The 19,823-nt window shown below is 43.0% G+C and overlaps 1 long non-coding RNA gene across 1 annotated transcript in view; it reads left to right on the top strand.

Moving 5' to 3' along the window:
• Positions 726 to 19,823, top strand: part of LOC110256768 — a 36,788-nt gene continuing 17,690 nt past the window's right edge. The window contains exons 1-2 of the long non-coding RNA XR_002338717.1: positions 726 to 871; positions 16,602 to 16,713. This is a non-coding gene — a long non-coding RNA (uncharacterized LOC110256768). The remainder of the gene's footprint in view (positions 872 to 16,601; positions 16,714 to 19,823) is intronic.

The following is a 19,823-nucleotide window of genomic DNA, read 5'->3' as shown; positions in this document are numbered from 1 at the left end:
GGAACAGACTGACCTCTCTGGAAGCTAGACACAGGAAAAACGAGCTTAGCTCATCTGTCCCTTGGCCTCGGGTCATCTCCACAGCTTATTTGGTAAGAGGTCACTAAACATACCACTAAGGCAACTGTGTGTCTGGGTGGCCACCAACACACAGGGGCCCTTCTTTGGTAACCAAGTGAGCTCATCAGGTGGGGCAAGATTCAGAGGGCCCACATTCACTTTTTCCCACTGAGTCTCCAAGAGGGCAATACAAATCTTTCTAATTTGTACAGGGAGGTATATGGGATGGGGAGAGGAAGTACTGTAGATGGAAGAAAGGAAGCCAGGCTTAGATGATCTGCCTGGACCCCTTTACATATACAGCCGTGTGTGACTAAAGAGAATGTAGAAGGTGCCCTGATCCTGCCCTTCCAACCGCCCCACCTATAGCAATTCCATCTGATGCACGCCTGGGCTCCCCAGTTCGACTGGCACGAAGATACCAAGTTACCATCTGAGACCTCACCACAAGGGCTAGAGACTCCAGGATGTGTGAAAGCTGTCCTCAGGCAGTGATGGATATTTATGGCCAAAGAGGGCGAAACCCAGTCTTTGCCTGGAAAAGAACTGCAGAAACCTGGAAGTACCCTGTCAGCGCACACGCCGTGGCAGCCCCTGACTGGCTGTGACCACCCATCCCGACATCCGGACTCTGTCTCTGCCTCTCGCGAGATCTCGAATGTGCGTTCGTACTTCTCGCGGGATCTCAGGGCATCAGGATTGAAGATTAAATGATGCCCGCCCTAATCCTTGAGCGCCAGGGACCTGAGATGCTGGGTCTGCGGTTGTAACTTGCTCAAGCTTGATGCTATCGACAGAGAAACAAGTGAAGGTAAATCTGTGTTGCTTCTAGGAGCTTGAGGCATTTTCACCAGCTCCGTACGAAATATCACCTTCAACCCCAGACCCTCTCTGCCCTTCTCAGTGGCTCCCTGCGAAACAGCTCGGACCTCCACTCCCAGGTGGGGACAGTGAGGCAAGTTCAGGAGACCGCAGCCTGGCTGTTAGTACTTTAGACCCAGACCAAGACCCATTCTTCTGGCTGCCAGGGAAGAGCTGAACCCAGCATTCTTGAGAAAAGAGTTTATGCTGACACGGGGCGTGGGGATGTTGTTACAGGGGTTCCTGGTAGGTGGCCGAGTCTCCCATGTCTTTGCAGGGCAAATAGAGCTCAGGTGTGAAAGAGATGCAGCTGAGAGGGCCCTTCTCCCTCCCCACCATCTCTGCCAGATGTCAGGTGTACAAACTGGTGCATCCTGGACCGGAGGAGACCCATCACTCCCATCGCTTGGCTTGAGCCGGCGGGGTGGTGGTGGTGGTGGTGGGGGGGGGTGTCACAAGGGGCTGTCCCTAAATTCTGGAATCAAAGGAGCTGATGGTCCAAGGGAGGCTGGGGTTTGTGTCCCTTTGCCCTGCGGGGAGAACCTCTGGCACCCAGCTTTTCCGGGCCTGCCAACCCCACCCCCTTCCCTGCCCCCACTCACAGTCTCCTCGCCTCCTGGCCTCCCCCGTTCCCCCTTCCTTCTCTCTCTCACTCACTCCTTTTCTTCTTAAAGTTAATTGCAACTTTTTTCTCAGCGCCCTGATCTGGATAAGCCACATCTCATTAGAAAAAGATTTAGCTGGAGCCAAAGCAGGCTGGAGAAGGAATCCCTAATCAACAGAGAAAAGATTTGGGTGTAATTGCTCTCTCCCGCCATTCTCCCCCTCCCTCCTCCAATCTTTCTCTGCTCATTAATCTGAAAAGAAAGTCGCAGTTAAACGTCCTGGTGTTCAAGTATCTGCTGCTGTGGCAAACAGACCTAAGTGCCTCGGGATTTTCTTCTGTGGGGAGGGGCTGCACCGAGAGCTTGGGCCGCTGTGCGTAGGAGTAAAGCGTTTTTTGCTGTTGGGGGTGTGTGTATGAAGACCTTGCTTGGGGGAGTAAAACTCTTTAGGGGATGTGTGTGTGTAAACTGCTTTGGTTGTGGGGACTTTGTGGGTGGGTGTATGAACCCTTTGGTTGTTGGGGTGTGTATGTGTGTGAGGCTCTTTGGTTATTGGTGTGTGTAAATGAAGTGCTTTGATTATTGAGTGGGTGTGTGAAGCTCTTTGATTATTGAGGGCTGTGTGTGTGTGTGTGTGTGTGTGTGTAGACCTTTGGTTGAGGGGGTAAAAGCTCTTGGTGTATGTGTGAAGCGTGTTGGTTGTCGGGTACATGTGTGTTTGCGGGTGTGAGGTATGGTTGGAGGGGGTGTGGGAGGCAACCCTTCAGTTGTTGGTACATGAAGATTGATGTGGTTTAGTTGTCAAGGGGTGCAGTGTTGCCCTCTTGGGTTGTTTGGGGGGTGGTGTGTGGTGACTTTATTTGTTATGTGCATGTATATTCATTCACATGTGCTAGTAGCCCCTTCGATGTTTTCCTTTTGCCTCAATTAAATCCCAGCCAGTGCTTAAATGGTGACACATGGAAAATGAATTTAGGATCAAACCTTCTCCCCAGGTAGGGACCCCAGGTCTGCAAACGTCAAACAGTGAAACAACACGGCATTTTCATGTTCTTCCTTCAAAATTTGGAAATTTCTACAGTGGCCACGTACCTCTGTAATTGGTGGGGAGGGGGAGGATATTTTAATTAGTTTAGTTTTTATTGAAAAAGTACTGCCTGCTCAAAAAGAAGACAAGCTAGCTATACTACACTCTCCCGGTATAATGTGAGTATTAGAAGCATCTAGATAGTGAAAAGGTCACCTCTCTTGCACCCCTCACTTACTCCTCAGCCAACTTTTATTTAATTGTTATTTTTTATTGGAGTATAGTTGATTTGCAATGTTGTATTAATTTCAGGGGTACAGCAAAGTGATTCAATCATATATACATATATATCCATTCTTTTTCAGATAGGTTATTACAAAATATTGAGTAGAGTTCCCTGTGCTGTACAGTAGGTCCTTGTTGATTATCTATTTACATATAATAGTGTGTATATGTTAATCCCAACCCCCTAATTTATCCCTCCCCCCAACATTTCCCTTTGGTAACCATAAGTTTGTTTTTGAAGTCTGTGAGTCTACTTCAGTTTTGTAAATAAGTTCATTTGTATCTTGTAAATAAGTTCATTTGTATCTAAAGATTCCATATATAAGTGATATCATATATGTGTCTTTATCTGACTTACTTCACTTAGTATAATAATCTGTATGTCCATCCATGTTGCTGCAAATGGCATTTCCTTTTTTATGGCTGAGTACTATTCCATCGTATATATGTACCAAACATCTTCTTCATCCATGCATTTAGCACAATCCCTATCAAATTACCAGTGGCATTTTCATACTACTAGGACAAAAATTTTTTTAATTTGTATGGAAACAAAAGACCCCCAAATAGCCAAAGCATTCCTGAGAAAGAAAAACAAATCTGGAAGAATCAGGCTTCCTGACTTCAGACTCAGCCAACATCAGGAAGGAGCTGAGCTATTATCCTCTTCATAGATGGGGAGGTTGATGCTCAGAGAGGGTGGGTAACTTGCTGAAGTCACACAGCAGATGGCAGAGTCACAATTTGAACTCAGGCCAACTGAAGGCAGAGCTCTGGCCTTCAACCACTGTCTTCTAGAGGGAATTAAGGAACTGTCTGGGAACTGGTGAGGAAGGAAGAGGAGGTAGGTCCTACTGCTGTCAGAGCTGCTGGAGCACCCAGCCGCCTGTGTCTAAGTTGTCCCACCTACATTTTCCACTTGGTCTCATCCCGGGCTCATAAGTCCCTCCTTGTTCCCATCAGCCATCTTGCGCTGGCCCTCTCCCCTAAACCCCAGTGGCTGCTGCTGTCAGGAGCACCCAGGCAGATGGGGGCTCCCTTCCCCCATCCCAGCCCCTGAGGGTGAAGTTCTCTGAACACAGTGGGTGCACAGCTGCAGCCCTGACCCCAGAGAATCTTCACATGTAAGGACTGGCCACAGGAGTGGAGCTTCTTGGTAACGAAACGAGGGGGTTTCAGGTCAGGCCACAGGGTTGAGCGGGGTGTGGCCAGCTGCGATACTGAGCTGGAGAGAAGGGACAGTGTCCAGGTGATCAGGGTGGACACCCCAGGATCCCACCAGGCAGGGAGGACACAGTTCCTCCAGCTCTCCTATTGCTTCACCCTCCCCTCCCCTCACCGTCCTCATTGGAGCTCGGTCTGTCATGCAATTGTTATGAACACTCCTGTCATACCAGGGGCAAAATGGACATGGATTTTTGCAGAGAACACAAAAATCCTGTTTGCGACGCTGAAGGGAATGGCTCTGGGAAAGGATTTTCAGAGTCACCCAGTGACCTTGTCAGAGCAAGGAGAGGCTGGGGATTTATCCCCTCCTACTGCCAAGCTAAAAGCACACCCATCAGGGTCCCAGCAGATCATCTTCAGATGTACACGGTCTGCCACAGACAAGGTATAAATACATAGACTCTTAAAACATGGAGCCATGTGCTCAGAACATTTGTCAAGATCGAGAACAGTGGTGTTCAACTCAGCAGCCACTTGCCACATGTGAAACATGGCCAGTCCAAATTGAGACTTTCCATAGGCACAAAATACACACTGCATTTTTGAAGGTTTGGTATGAAATCAAATGTGAAGTATTCCCTTGTAATTAATCAACTCTATACAGTTGTGTACATTGTGGCCATACTACCCAAAGCAATCTACAGATTCAATGCATCCCTAGCAAATTACCCATGATATTTTTCACAGAACTAGAGCAAGCAATCCAAAAATTTATATGGAACCACAAAAGACCCAGAATTGCCAAAGCAATCCTGAGGAACAATAACCAAGCAGGAGGCATTAACTCTTCCAGACTTCAGGCAATACTACAAAGCCACAGCAATCAAGACAGTGTAGTACTTGTACCAAAACAGACAAACACAGACCAATGGAACAGAATAGAGAACCCAGAAATAAATCCAGACAACTATGGTCAATTAATCTTTGACAAAGGAGGCAAGAATACAAAATTGGAAAAAGTCTTTCCAGCAAGTGGTGCTGGGAAAGCTGGACAGCCATGTGTAAACCAATGAAACTGGAACACACCCTCACACCATGCACAAAAATAAACTCAAATGGCTTAAAGACTTAAACGTAAGACAAGACACCATAAAATCCCTAGAAGAAAACATAAGCAAAACATTCTCTGACATCAACCTTACAGATGTTTTCTCAGGTCAGTCTCCCAAGGCAACAAAAATATAAGCAAAAATAAGCCAGTGGGACCTAATCAAACTGACAAGCTTTTGCACAGCAAAGGAAACCATAAAAAAAAAAAGACAGCCTATGGAATGGGAGAAAATAGTTCCAAATGATGCAACTGACAAGGGTTTAATCTCTAAAATATACAAACAACTTACACAACTCAACAGCAAAAAAACCAACAACCCAATTGAAAAATGGGCAAAAGACCTCAATAGATGTTTCTCCAAAGAAGATATACAGATGGCCAACAGGCATATGAAAAAATGCTCAACATTGCTAATTATTAGAGAAATGCAAATCAAAACTACTGAGGTACCACCTCATACCTATCAGAATGGGCATCATTAACAAGTCAACAAAAAACAAATGCTCTAGAGGGTGTGGATAAAAGGGTACTATCCTCCTACACTGTTGGTGGGAATGTAAATTGGTACAACCCTATGGAAAACAGTATGGCGGTACCTCAGAAAACTAAATATGGAACTATATGACCCAGCAGTCCCACTCTTGAGCATATATCTGGACAAACCTTTCCTTGAAAAAGATACATGTACCCATATGTTCATTGCAGCACCTTTCACGATAGCCAATACATGGAAACAACATAAATATATATCAACAGAGGAAAGGATTAAGAAGATGTTGTATATATACACAATGGAATACTACTCAGCCATAAAAAGAACAAAATAATGCCATTTGCAGCAACATGGGTGGAACTAGAGACTCTCATACTAAGTGAAGTAAGTCAGAAAGAGAAAGACAAATACCATATGGTATCACTTATATCTGGAATCTAATATATGGCACAAATGAAGCTTTCCACAGAAAAGAAACTCATGGATTTGGAGAACAGACTTGTGGTTGCCAAGGGGGAGGGAGTGGGATGGACTGGGAGTCTGGGGTTAATAGATGCAAACTATTGCATTTGGAGTGGATAGGCAATGAGATCCTGCTGTATAGCACAGGGAAGTATACCTAGCCACTTGTGATGGAATATGATGGAGGATAATGTGAGGAAAAAGAATGTATATATGTATTAGGTGTGTGTGTGTGTGTGTGTGTAACTGAGTCCCTTTGCTGTACAGTAGAAGTTGACAGAACACTGTAAATCAACTATAGTGGAAAAGGTAAAAATCATTAAAAGACAATTACGTACATTGCAATCAATTGCATATTGGTTAGATAGTGAAATAATATTTTGAATACATTGGGTTAAATGAAACGAATTATGAAAATTAATAATGGTGTGTGTGTGTCAAGTGCTTTGGTTCTCCTATTTCCTTTACCTTTATTTAATGTGGCTACTGGAAATTTTTAAATTACAACATCACTTGCTTTTGTGGCTTGTGCTATGTTTGTGTTGGACAGCACTGGCCTAGAATATAACATACCCTTTCATAAATACCATTATCCCTGTTTTACCAATGAACAAGCCAGCTCAGGTTGAGTGGCTTGGCCAAGGCCACCAGCTGCAGAAGCCAGAATTCTCATTCTGAGAGTGAAGCCAGGATCTAGAGAGTCTACTGCTTGATGGAACTCCTAAAACAAGAGATGTATCATTGTGACATGATCTTATACCGAACTGTTTAGTGCCAGCAAGGACTGAAGCACATTTGGAGTCTGGGGGAAATTAAAAGCCTGTGACTCAGGGATGAAGATCAGCTCCTGACACTAGCCAAGCATGATAAGCACAAGATAGTTCTTAGAGCATGGTGGTTGGGCAGGCTTCTGGGTTCCCCGTGTGAGCTTAGACCAGTCCCTTCTCCACTCTGATCCTCCACTTCTCTCTCTGAACAGGGGAGGCTGATTTAAATGTTCCCTGCTGTCCATCAGTGTCCACGGTGGATCTCAGCAGATTCCTCCCTCCCTCCCAGAGACTGAGAGTGAAATCAAGAGCAACTTGCTGGGTCCTTGCTGTGTCATCTGTGAGATGGAGATGAGAACAGTGTGGACTTTTGAGAGTTGCCCTGAGAATTAGTGAGAGAACACAAGGGGTACACGCAGCACATGCCTGGCACACAGGACGCACCCAATAAATGCTAACTCTGTCAGCATACTGTTAACCAGGTTGACCAGCTGGCTTAGATAGTTCTGGGTCAGCAGACTCAGATTGGCAAGCAGTATCTTCCTTGGTGCCTCCCCACTGACCTGACACACTCTTAACGCCGAATTCGATCCAATCCGGGATCACCTTGAGCTTGGCTTTTGAAAGGTTTGTTACCACTGCAACTTGATTCCCTGACTGCATGGGTAACAGAAACATCCAGGAAGAGTGCAACTTGGCAAGGGCCCAGAAGACAGTACTGCGGAAGGAGACTCAAGGTTCTTGTAATAGAGCGTCTTCTGGACTGTTCAGAGGAAGAAGTGTTGTTAGTGTTATTTTTGTCCCTCCGTGGTATAGTGGTCAAATGTCACTTTTCCATCCTCTGGAGGAGTGATGCAGATCTGAGGCTGTTGGCTTTCTTCACCCATTTTTTCCCACCGTGGGAGGACTCTGACCTCAGTTCTTTTTTACAAGCTGCTTTCATTTTTTTTTTAAACCCCTGAATTGTGAGTAAACAGTCCCTGATAGTAGATAAAGGATTTATCAGCTCTGCAGCTCACCTCCTACATCCAGCCTGTTTCTCATGAATACAAATCTGCCGTGGGGAGTAAGTTGAACTTGAATTTGTTGGGTTGTTATCTTGGATTTAATTGGGAGGAACCTTAAATTCAGAGTATAGGCTCCCAAGCTGTCTCTGGCGTTCATCCACCGCCATCTGCTGGGCAGTTCTGGTATGACAGGGTCTCCTTGGCTGGCAGGCTAAGAGATGAAGAGTCCTTGAGTCAATCAAAAAATATTCATCTGGCAGGACCTGGGTGCCAGGCATAGCTCTAGCCACCTGGGATTCATCAGTGGACAAAATAAATATTTCTGTTCTTCTGAAATTACATTTTTTTCAGGTGCTAATATTAAGGCAATCAAAAATAAAAATAATAAAGAAAGAATACCATATTTTACAAAGTGATTGGTGCATGGAAAAAAAAGTAGAACGTGGGAGGGGAATGGGCAGTGCTGACTGGGAAAGGTGAGTTGCAGTTTTAAATTTTCAGGGTCAGCCTCCCTGAGAAACTGACTTTCTAATGAAGGCTTGATGGAAATGAAGGATTCTGCCGTGGAGGAAGAGCCTAATGGGTGTGCAAAGGCAGTGGCATAGAAATGCGCTGTGTGCCTTTGGAGAACACCAAGCAGCCAGGATGGCCAGAGAGAGTGGGCCAGGGAAGAGGAATCAGAAGGGTGGTTGAAAAGAAGGAGAGGGGCTGACAGTACAGGGTCTTGTAGGCCATCATAAAGGACTTTTTCTGTCTTGACTGGCTTAGGACACCATAGCCACAGTGCCACAGCCTGGGTGGCTCACACAACAGGCACTTACTTCTCACAATTCTAGAGTCTGGGAAGTCCACCTTCCAGGTGCCAGCCGACTCAGTTTCTGGTGAGGGGCCACTTCCCACTTGCAAAGGGCCAACTTCTCCTCACTCTGTGTCACATGGCCTCACCTCAGCTTCCTTCTGTCTTCTTCTTATAAAGCTACCAACCCCATCACGGGCGCCCCTTCCTCGTGACCGAATTTAACCCTAATTACCTCCCAAAGACTCTGTCTCCAGCTTCCATCACAGTAGGCGTGGGGGCTTCAACATATAAATGGGGGGGACACAAACATTCAGTCTGTGATATTGGCTTTTACTTCAGAGCTGTCATTCTAGAGAGGAAGCAAGGCTACAGCCCCACAGTGCTAAGACATCTGGGAAACACTCTCAAACCCACAACCGCTCTGGCAATTCCCTTCATTCAGTGAATCTATAAATAAGATGGGAAAAATGGAGACATGCCATGTGTGTCGAAGGTGGTGTGTGTGTGTGTGTTCACCCTGTGTGTGCATGGGCGTATGTGCAGATGGGTTTGATGTGGGTGTGAGTATGTGTGTGTAATGCTGAGCACTCACTGAGTGGTTGATGCATTATGCTTGAATTTTGGTGCCTCCTACAACAAAACAAAACAATTTGCTCCACAAGCCTGCTTTCTAAGCACCTGTTTACTAGGAGAAGTGCGCCTTCTGCCAGGGCCCCTCACTTTTCCTTCCCCATCCAGCTCAGCCCCAGGAGCTGTAACTGGGAGGGCTCCGTCCTCGTGGCACATTGACATACAGCAGGCTGTACTGCCTCTTCCCTCAGTCCTGCGAATTCACCTGGATGTCTTTCCTTCTGCAATTTCTGCTTCCTACTTCCTTCTCAGGAGTGGAGCCCGCCCTTCACCCAGGCTTCCCTGGGGGGTGCACAGGGCTATGGCCCTGCCTGAAGGAGATGACTATCTCCCGGGTCGCCAAAGTCATGACTTAGACTTAAGGGCCCAGTGTAGAGAGATAAAAAGCACCACGTGAGATTTAGAGGCGAGATTGCGTGGCTTTAAATCCTGTATTTGCCACTTCCAGTCTCAAGGATTAGAGGAGAATTCTTTCACCTCTCTCTGCTCCAGTGGGAAAGTCAGTACCCATCTCGTGGCGTGCTTGGGGGGACTAACGGAATCCGTCATTTATGTCCCTGATTTCCTGAGCACCTACTATGTGCCAGGTGCTGCTCTGGAGTCACAGCAATGAAGTCTCATGGAGTGTATGTTCCAGCTGGTTGCAATATTAATTGGCACAAGACGTCAGACTTCCAAAGGCAGGTGTTCAAGTTTCTTAAACACCTCCCCAGTATGCGCCCAGTTGTTAAAATTTTATGTGTGTGTGTTTGTGTATGTGTGTGTATGCACACACACACTTATGCATGCATATGCTTAGAGAATGGACGATTCCAAAGGATAGATACTGGAGATAGTGTTTAATAGCTTTTGTGTTTGTTTAAAAAGCACAAACCAGGCTATCTGAATATGTTTAACATGTATTTGGGTAGTAATACTATTAAAACATTTACCAAAAATAACATACGAACAATTTCAGGGTAATGTTCCCTGGTGAGAGAGAATGGAATATGGAATATAACGTGTTAGTTCTCAGGGTTTAGCTCGGGGTTTTAGAAAATCCCCAAAGCAAATATGTGGCAAAATAATAACTTCCATCGAATATTTTAGATGTATTACTTCACTTACTAAACATAAATGTAAATTCTAAATCATGTGTGTTGTTTCTGTATTAAAGATCAGTAAACTGAGGCTCGGTGAATTATTACACCAAGCAGGAAGCTGGTAATTGAAACGACGTGTATCTGGATTTGAAGTCTTAGCTCATTTCATTAACCAATCTCCTGAGTATATGCTAAAGCATAGTTGTGTTCTATTTGCTAATATTTTGTTGAGGACTTACGCATCTAAGTTCATGAAAGATTTTGGACTGTAGTTTTCTCTTTTTATTATTAAAAGAATTAGCAGTTGTAGGATCACAGCAAAATTGAGTGGAAAGTACAGAGAGTTCCCCTAGCCCTCAACTCGCCTCCAGCCTACCCCCCCCCCGCGATTATCCACACTCCCCCCCAGAGTGGTACATTTGATATGATTGATAACCTACATAGACACATTGTTATTACCCAAGGTGCACACTTTACACTAGGGTTCACTCTTAGTATTGTATATTCTGTGGGGTCGGACACAGGTATAATGACATGTATCCACCACTGTAGTGTCGTACAGAGGAGTTTTACTGCCTTAAAGGTCCTCTGCCCTGCCTCTTCATTCCCTCCCCGTCACCCTTGGCAACTACTCATCTTTTTACTGTCTCCATCGTTTGCCTTTCTAAGTGTGTCCTGTAGTTGGAATGGTACAATATGCAGCATTTTCAGATTGGCTTCTTCCACTTAGTAATGTGCATGTAAGATTCCTCCATGTCTTTTCTTTTTTTTTTTTTTTTGGTCTTTTTGTCTTTTGTTGTTGTTTTTGCTATTTCTTGGGCCGCTCCCGCGGCATATGGAGGTTCCCAGGCTAGGGGTTGAATCGGAGCTGAAGCCACCGGCCTACGCCAGAGGCACAGCAACGCGGGATCCGAGCCGCGTCTGCAACCTACACCACAGCTCACGGCAACGCCGGATCGTTAACCCACTGAGCAAGGGCAGGGACCGAACCCGCAACCTCATGGTTCCTAGTCGGATTCGTTAACCACTGCGCCACGACGGGAACTCCCTTCCATGTCTTTTCATTGCTTGATAGCGCATTTCTTTTTAGAGCTGAATAATATTCCTTTGTCTGGAATATTATTTATTCATTCGCCTATTGAAAGGTACCTTGGTTGAGTTCAAGTTTGGGTCACCATGAATACAACTGCAGTAAACATCTGTAAGTTTTTGTGTGTATGTTGTCAGTGTTTGGATTTTGGCCATTTCAGTAGGTGTGTAGTGGTATCTCATTGTTTTAATTTGCATTTCTGTGATAGCATATGATATAGAGCATAGTTTCATAATTTTTTTTGTCGTCTGTGTATCATCTTTGGTGAGATCTGTTTTGATCTTTGGCCAGTTTTTAAATCAGATTGTTTTCTTATTATTGAGTATTAAGAATTCTTTGTGTATTTTGGGTAACAGTCCTTTATAAAATGTCTTTCATGAATATTTTCTCCTAGTCTGTAGCTTGTCTTATTTCTCTTGACATTGCCTTTCACTGAGCAGTTTTTAATTTTAATGAAGTTGAACTTATCAATTATTTCTTTATGGATGGTGCCTTTGGTGTTGTATCTAAAAAGTCTTTGCCATACCCAAGGTCATCTGAATTTTTTCCTGTGTCAATTTGCTCTTCTTTTTCTGGTTTTCTAATGTAGAAACTTAGATTATTGATTTTAGACATTTCTTCTTTTCTAATACAGGCATTCGGTGTTGTGACTTTCCCTCTAAGCACTGCTTTTACTGTATCCCACACATTTTGATAAATTGCATTTTCATTTAGTTAAAAATATTTTTAAATTTCTCTTGAGATTTCTTGCTTGACCCATGTGTTATTAATACTTTTTTTTTGGAATAAGTGTATTTTTTAATCTCCAAGGGTTTGGTGATTTCCCGGCTATCTGTCTATTGTTAATTTCTAGTTTAATTTCACCATAATCTGAAAGCAGGCATTGTATGATTTCCATTTCTTTTAAATTTGTTAAAGTGTGTTATATGGCCCAGAATATGGTCTTTCTTGGTGAATGTTCCATGTAAGTTTGAGAAGAATACGTATTCTGCTGTTATGAGATGAACTAGTCAATAAATGTCAATTATACCCAGTTGACTGAAGGTGCTGTTGACTTTATGTCCTTACTGGTTTTCTGCCTGCTAGATCTATTTCTGATAAAGGGGTATTAAAGTCTCCAACTATAACATTGGATTCTTCTTTTTCCCCTTACAGTTCTGTTTTTGCCTCTCGTATTTTGATACTCTGTTGTTAGGCACACACACACTAAGAATGATTATATCTTCTTGCAATATCGACCCTTTTATCATTATTCTATGCCCCCTTTTTATCCCTGATGACTTTCCTTGCTCCGAAGTCTACTCTGTCCGAGATTAACATAGGTACTCCTCCTTTCCTTTGGTTAGTGTTAGCATGGTACATCTTTCTCCATCCCTTTACATTTAATCCACATGTGTCTTTGTATTTAAAGTGAGTTTCTTGCAGACAACATATAGTTGGGTTCTTTTTCTCTTATTACTAGTTCTGACAATTCCTTTTAACTGGGATATCTGGACCACTGACATTTAAAGAGATTACTCTTGTAATTGAATTAACATCTACCATGTATGTTAGGGTTTTCTATTTCTTATCCTTATTCTCTGTTTCTGTTTTTTGTCTTCCACAATTTTTTCAGCCTTTTGTGGTTTTAATTGAGCATTTTGTATGATTTCATTTTCTCCTTTCTTAGCACATCATTATACTTAAAAAAAAAAATTTTAGTTTTTGGCCCTAAGTTTGCAGTGCACTTTTACCACTACTCCAAGTCCTCTATTTTTCACACTATACTCCTTCACAGGTAATATAAGTACCTTATAATAACAACAAAAATAACATATAATAACAAAAACAAAATCCTAATTCTTCCCTGCCATCCCTTATGTCGGTACTTTCCTTCAATGTGCTTTTCCATAAGTACACATAAGTGTGTGTGTATGTTTATATACAATATAATACATTGCTCTTGTTTTGAACAAATTCTCTTAGCTCACTTAGGAATAAGAAAAAATAAAATTTTTTATTTTACCTTCGCTTATTCCTTCTCCTCTGCTCTTCCTTTCTTCATATAGATCTGACTTTCTTCTCCGTCTCATCTTTCTTTCCTCTAAAAATCTTTTGACATTTCTGGAAAGGCAGGTCTACTGATAACAAATTCCCTCACATTTCATTTATCTGAGAAAGTTTGTTCGTTTTGGTATTTACCCTGCTTGATGTTCTCCGAGCTTCCTAGATCTGTGGTTTGGTGTCTGACATTAATTTGGAGAAGTTCCTAGTCATTGTTACTTCAAATATTATTTCTGGTTTTTTTTTTTTCTCCTCCTTCAGGTATTTCCATTACATGTATGTTATACCTTTTCTAGTTGTCACACAGTTCTCGGATATTTTGTCCTGTTTTTCCAGTCTTTTTTTTTTTTTTTTTCCTCCTTTTTGCTTTTCAGTTCTAGATGTTTCTATTCAGATAGTCTTAAGTTCAGAGATTCTCTCCTCAGCCATGTCCAGACTATTAATAAGCCCATCAACGGCACTCTTCATTTCTGTTACAGTGTTTTTGATCTCCAGCATTTCTTTTTGACTCTTTCCTAGACTTTCCATCGCCCCACTTAAATGATCCATCTATTCTTACATGTTGTCTGCTTTTTCTATTAAAGCCCTTAACGTGTTAATCATAGTATTTTTAAATGCCTGATCTGATCATTTGAACATTCTTGCCATATATCTGACTGAGGTTTTGATGCTTGTTCAGTTTCTTTAAACTGCTTTTTGACTTTTGTATGCCTTGTAGTAGCTTTCAAAACCAAGACATGATGTTGTAGGTAAAAGGAACTGCTTTGAAGAGGCATTTAGTGATGACGTGATAAGACGTGGGGGGAGAGGGGCATTCTTTAGTCCTATGATTAGGTCTCAGTCTTTTGGTAAGACCATGCCCCTGGTCTGTGAACTTCACCAACGCATCTGCTCCTCTCCCCCAACTTTGGTGGGACAGGATGGCTAGAGGGACTGAAGCTGGTATTTTCATTCCTCCACGTGGAAGACTAAAGCAAACTGGAGCTGAGTACTTCTCTCTATGTAGGTGGATTAGACTCTGCTAAAACCCAATAAGTTAGTCTCTAGCAAATTGTTCTGCTTGTAAATGGAGGGCAGGCTTGTTAAAAACAGAATTCTCTGGCATTTTTCAATATGGTTCCTTTTCCATCCCCCTTACTGGAAGCACAGGGGATTTTTCTCCAGTATTCACTGGTACATCCCCTGGAGATAAAACTCACAAAAATGTGGGGATCCCCTGTGACTGGGCTCGGTGGAGAGTTTAATTCACAGACTTGTCCACACCGAGCCTTCAACTACTTGTCAATTGCAGTTCAGGTTTTCCTACCCCTTCACTGGTTTCCACAGAGATTTCTGCTCATGGGTTTCTGCTTTGTTAAATTATAATTCTCTGTATCCTCTTGTTTGTTTTTCCCTTTTTGAGGCAGAAATTTGCCCTGTGACTTCACTTCTCTGATGAATATAAGGAGTTACTGACTTTTCGGTTCAGCTTTTTATTTGTTAGGATGCATTGGTGACTTATAAGCTCTATACATGCCATGCCAGAAACTGAAAGTCTCATGCTTTTCTTTTCTTGTACCGTTTTTGTCTGCTTTTGGTATCAGGGTAATATGAGCTTGATAAAATGAGTTGGAAAGTGTTCGCTCTTCTTCTATTTTCTGGAAAAGATGATGTAAATTTTATGTTACTCCTTTAAATGTTTGGAAGAATTCTCCAGGGTGCGACAGGAGATTTCTTTTTCAGAAGCTTTTAAAATTACAAGCTCAATTTCTTTAATGGTTATAGGGCTATTCCAATTATCTATTTTATCTTGGTTACATTTGGTAGTTTGTGGTTTTTGAGGAATTGATGTATTTCTTTTACGCTGTCAAATCTATGAATATAAAGTTGTTCAACATATTTGCTTATTACCGTTTTAGTGGCTGCAGGATCTACAGAGACTCTTGTCTCATTTCTAGTGCTGATCATCTATTTCTTCCTTTTATCCTTGTCGGTCTGCTAAATGTTTATCAATTTTATTGATGTCTTTATAGACCAACTTTTGGTTTCATTGATTTTTCTCAATTTTTTTTCTTTTTAAATTTTCAGTGATTACTGATGCAACCTTTAATATTTCCTTCTACTTAGTTTGCTTCTATTTTTGTTCTTTTCCTAGTTTTTTTTTGATTTTTATTTTTTCTATTACAGTTGATTTACAGTTTTTCCTAGTTTCTTAAAGTAAGAACATAGATTTTTTGATTTAATGTTTCCTCTTTTCTAATGTAGTAAGCATTTAGTGTTACACATTTCCCTGTCAGTTTCTTTGTTAGCAGCACCCCACATATTTTGATGCTCTTTTTAAATTTTCATTTAAGTTCTGTGTATATTTTATTTCCTTTGAGATTTCCTCTTTGACTCGTGAGTTGTTTAGAAGTGTGCAACTTAATTTCCAAATCTTTGGAGATTTTATTCTTGTCTTTCCCCTCCTTGGATTTTAATAATTATCTCTGATAATATTTGATCTCCATGAGAATGGACTTTTCCCATTTATTCTACCCATTATATCACTGATGCTGAGAACAGGACAATAGTTTGTGCTCAAAAAATAAGGATGAATGAGTTATGAAAATATGTAACTTAAAAATCAAAAAAGAGAAAACTGAAAGTTAAAAGGGGGAGAGAGGCATCAGAACATTGATGGTGATTATTGCTGAGAGGGCTAATATGGATATGGATGCCTTTTATTTCTTTTTTTTTTGTCTTTTTTTGTTGTTGTTGTTGCTATTTCTTGGGCCGCTCCCCCGGCATATGGAGGTTCCCAGGCTAGGGGTCAAATCGGAGCTGTAGCCACCGGCCTACGCCAGAGCCACAGCAACGCGGGATCCGAGCCGCGTCTGCAACCTACACCACAGCTCACGGCAACGCCGGATCGTTAACCCACTGAGCAAGGGCAGGGACCGAACCCGCAACCTCATGGTTCCCAGTCGGATTCGTTAACCACTGCGCCACGACGGGAACTCCCCTTTTATTTCTTTTTGTTTGTTTTTCCTATTTTCCAAATTCTCTGCAATGAGCATGCTTTACTTTTATAATTAGGTAAAGGAATTATAAAAGTGGAAGCTACTCTTTCTGATAATTCTCACTTTCTCTCCAGCAGGTCATATCAGAATTTGAATTGCAGAAACAACTGGAGATAAGAGGCAGGGCCCCAAAAAGATCCTGTAGAAGGTCCCAAAACGGAACCGACCCACCCCTCAGGGAGCCAGGTAAGGACCCTGCTAAGCCATCACCTTCTGTCAGCTTCTGAGATTGCTGCTACAATCACTTTCTCATGAAAACCCTGCCCATTTTGAGTCACAAGGGTCAATTTCATGCTTCTTTTCTCACCTCCCCGGAGGCCTCTCGAGAGCTCATGAATGAAAGTTCATCCCTGAAGATCTGGTTTGCCATTGGAAATAAAATAATCTCTCTACCTAAGTCCAACCTACAAAATTCCTTTCACAGTTTATGTTGAGGAAGCAGTACTGGCATTTGCTTTTTGGGTTCATGGTGTGCAAAAGATTACCAAAAATAAAAATAAAATAAGAGAGAACAGAGCGGAGATACTGTCTTTTTAAAAATGTAATTATCTTTTACACCTTTAGTCACAGTCTCTTCATGGTTTTTCAAGGTAATTTCTTTGAGAAGTCAAGCAGATAAGTCTATTTGATGGTAACCCCAGATGGCCAAAGCCATCTCCCAAATAGTTTTTACCTGTGGACAATGTCTGAGGACAACTGAATATGGCTTTTTTTGCTTTTGAAAACTGTGCTGGGAATTTGTTTCACTTTTAAAATATTTTTATTCAACAAAGAAATTGTCTAGATTTGGACTTTTTTTTTTTTCACCCTTTCCTACTTTTGAGGTGAAGTGACTTGCTACAAGTTCCAGGAATTTCCTGGGGGCCCAGGATTGGGCAACTGTGTAACCTAACGTCTGGGGGTGGCACTGGGTATCATTTCTGGGGGATACCCCACACATGGAGGGGAGTGTGGCAGCAGCTATGTTTTCCTTGGAGCTGAGCCCAAGAGAAGGCATCAGGATCAACAGGCATATCTATATCAGTTTGTTGGAGTCTTAAAGACTAGCCAAAGACATGAGACTCTAGAAAATAATGGCATAACCTGATGGGGAAAAACAATAATTCACATCCCGGGAGTAATTCACATCAAATGAAACAGGCTGTGCTGAAACTAGCCAGAAATATTTATTATAATATAAACCAGTCTGTCCATTTTAAAAATCATTTGATTTTCGTAATTCCTAGGCACTTGATTTCTGACTCTTTGTTGCTGTTGCTGACTTGACTAACTGGAACAGTGTGTCAAAAGGTATAGATTTGTTCAGTCATTTCATTTTTATTGACAGTAATGTTCAATTAAATTCAAAAGCACCAGTTGCCCCTCCAGGGTTCCCCAGTAGAGACCACCCTTGCCCCCTGTGGAAACTATTTCTAAAATATTTCTGGCTCCCTGCTTTCTGAGCATATAGGGACTCTGCCTCCCCACTTGTAAAAGTGAGGTATGGCCACAAGTCTTGCCTTGGCCAAATGAGATGTGTGCATAAGTGTAAGTGACACAGTGGGCAGAAGCTTCCGGCCAGGGTGTAATTACCTCATCTTCTTCCCTCTTCTGTTGTAATTGGGGATGTGCATGTTAAGATAAACCGTTCTGGGTCCCAAAGTAACTGTGACATACAGAGCACCCCTTGCTGATCTGTAATGGACAGGTAGTGTGAACAGAAAGCATTCATTGTGTATAGCTGCTAAGATCTTGGGTTGTTACTGCAGCACAACTTGGCCTGTCTGTGCGCGCGCGCGCGCACACACACACACACCGAGTACCTATGTGTGTAAGGGCGGGACCCAGGGCCATGGGGGAAATGCAAGGTAAGATGCAATCTCTGTCAAAGCGTTTGCAAGCTGGTTTGGCAGATGAGATATCTAGACAATGTAGACCGATAACACAATAGTGGGAAGTTCAAGAGAAAAAAATAACAAGATGTTTGTGTGGCTGCAGCTCTAAGAAGGAATTAGTCAGGTGGGACCAGCATGAATGTAAGAAAGCCTCCCGTGCCAGCTGTCACCTCTGGACCGTCCACATTCCCCTCTACCCTTCTCCCCCTGCTCCCAGTCCAGTGGCTGCGGCACTGGCCTGTCTGTACTCATTACTAGGCTCCCGCCCCTCTGGGTCCCAGGCAGGTTAAGTCAATGGGGGAAAGGGTGAGGGCTTAGCAAGGAGGGGAGTGAAGCTGGAGGAGATATTCCTCTGGCTGCCTTCTCACAGGTCCACTTGGGCTGCCTGCACCCTGGGCTGAAAGTCTCAGCTCCTCCCAAAATGACCCTCCCCACTTGACCGGCTCCTTCCAGATTTCCAAAATGCTCTCTCCCCTCACCCCTTCAGGCCCAGGGGTAGTAAGGGCCCCCCAGTCAGTGATTAGCCTCAGCACCCAGCCCTGTCCCCCTTGGTTTCCCTGTGCCCTGCTCACACCTTTGTAAATGGTCCTTTATTCTTAAGGAGGCCTTAATTTTTCCCATTTTGATCATGCCATCTGTTTCCTGATAAACCCTGAACTAATCTGGCTTTGGGTAGCCAGCAATGGATCAGGAATGACCATGCTTTGTCTAATTTTAGGGTCACTTGGTAAAAGAGGCAGGAAACTTTAAAAATGATCAGTTCTTCATTAAGAAATGGATTTTTAAGGGACTTTGCCTCTCCCACCCAAATTGGAAAATTCTGCTCCAAAGTAGAAAAGGGTTGGCAGTAAATCTTTGGCCTCTTTGCACCTAGGAGGAGAGAGTGGACCCAACAGAGCCTTTGCTTCACAAAGGCCTTTGCAAATGCTGGGGCCACAGGAGCCAACCAGGATGTCACGTCACCTCCAAGGAGCTTCCCCATTCCCCCTTGTCTGGCAAAGTTGGCACCAGAATTCCAACCACTATTTTCATCTTGAACCTGAGGACAGAAGCCTAATTTTTAGCTACTGAAGAAAATTTATAGATCTTTCTTTGGGGTCCTACATGTGCCATAGAGCCTCTTGGAAAGGAGATACCATCTCTTTCCATAACTTTACCCACCAAGAGTTGTCCTGCGTCCTGCCTTGGGGTTCCTCTGTCAAATTCACTGAATTTACTCATTGGCTACTTGGTTGGTGGGTTGGTTTTCCATGTGGAAAACCAAAGAATTCTTTGCAAGAGTTGGTCTTGGGAGAGTTCTGAGCCCCCTTCTCTATTCCTGCCCCCCACTTCTTAGCTGTCCCCCACTCTGAAGGTGCAGCCAGGAGGAGGCTGCTACCTGGAGCCCTGGCATTTCCCAAAGCAGCAGGAATGAGCAGCTGC

This window comes from Sus scrofa, chromosome 14, assembly GCF_000003025.6.
Source record: "Sus scrofa isolate TJ Tabasco breed Duroc chromosome 14, Sscrofa11.1, whole genome shotgun sequence".
Lineage (NCBI taxonomy): Eukaryota > Metazoa > Chordata > Mammalia > Artiodactyla > Suidae > Sus > Sus scrofa.
Note: the sequence above shows the minus strand (reverse complement) of the source record. Positions and strands in the feature narration are given on the sequence as shown.